The sequence below is a fragment of the Brassica oleracea genome, chromosome C1 (assembly GCF_000695525.1).
Source record: "Brassica oleracea var. oleracea cultivar TO1000 chromosome C1, BOL, whole genome shotgun sequence".
Taxonomy (NCBI): domain Eukaryota; kingdom Viridiplantae; phylum Streptophyta; class Magnoliopsida; order Brassicales; family Brassicaceae; genus Brassica; species Brassica oleracea.
The window spans coordinates 33340863-33341617 of NC_027748.1; positions in this window are offsets into that span (position 1 = coordinate 33340863).

The window sequence follows — 755 nt, forward strand, 5'->3', positions numbered from 1 at the left end:
GAGGAAGGTGCACCAAGTAGGAGTACTAGCGAATTCCTCAAGGTCATACGGTCGTTCTACCATATTTCGGATGCGGTGGAGTTCAGGGTTCCTCGTCAAGGAGAGCGCGCTAGTAGTCCCTGGAGGGTTACTTTACTTGTTACGAAGCATTCGTAGTGCGCTGTCGTTTGTGGTTCCCGATTCCCGAAATTATCGTCCGTGTGTTGGATCGTTTCGGGGTGGCGATAAGCCAACTGAATCCCCTTGGCATCCAGCACCTCATTGGAGTCGTGATCCTGAGCTATGAGCATGGTCTCTCTCTTACCGTAGATCATTTCGAAGCACTTCTCCGGTTGCAGATCATCAAGGATACGGACAAGTACAGGCTGGTCCCTCGGAACTTCATGTCAGTGGTTAAGGGGTTTACCTCTAACGTCAACTCGTGGAAGAAATTTTTCTTCTTCGTTCATGTGGAAGCTGCGTCTGTCGAGAAGAGTTGTATCCCATTGTTCCGGAGGTTGCCGAACGATCGTCCCTTCACCAATCCCCTTGCTCCGTTTCCTGAGGACATTATCGCAGTGAGAGATCTGCTCAGGAATGGTCCTTTCTTCTGGACTTCCTTTACGCCGAAGAGAGTTCGAAATGCGTTGAGGTTTGTGAATCCTAGTCTTGCTTTGTGCGGAGAAAAAGGGAGTGATTCCGAGCCTGATGACCAAGGTCCCGACGCTGCTCCCACGGTTGCGACGGGGCTGAATTCTTCGAAGGGGAAAGATATT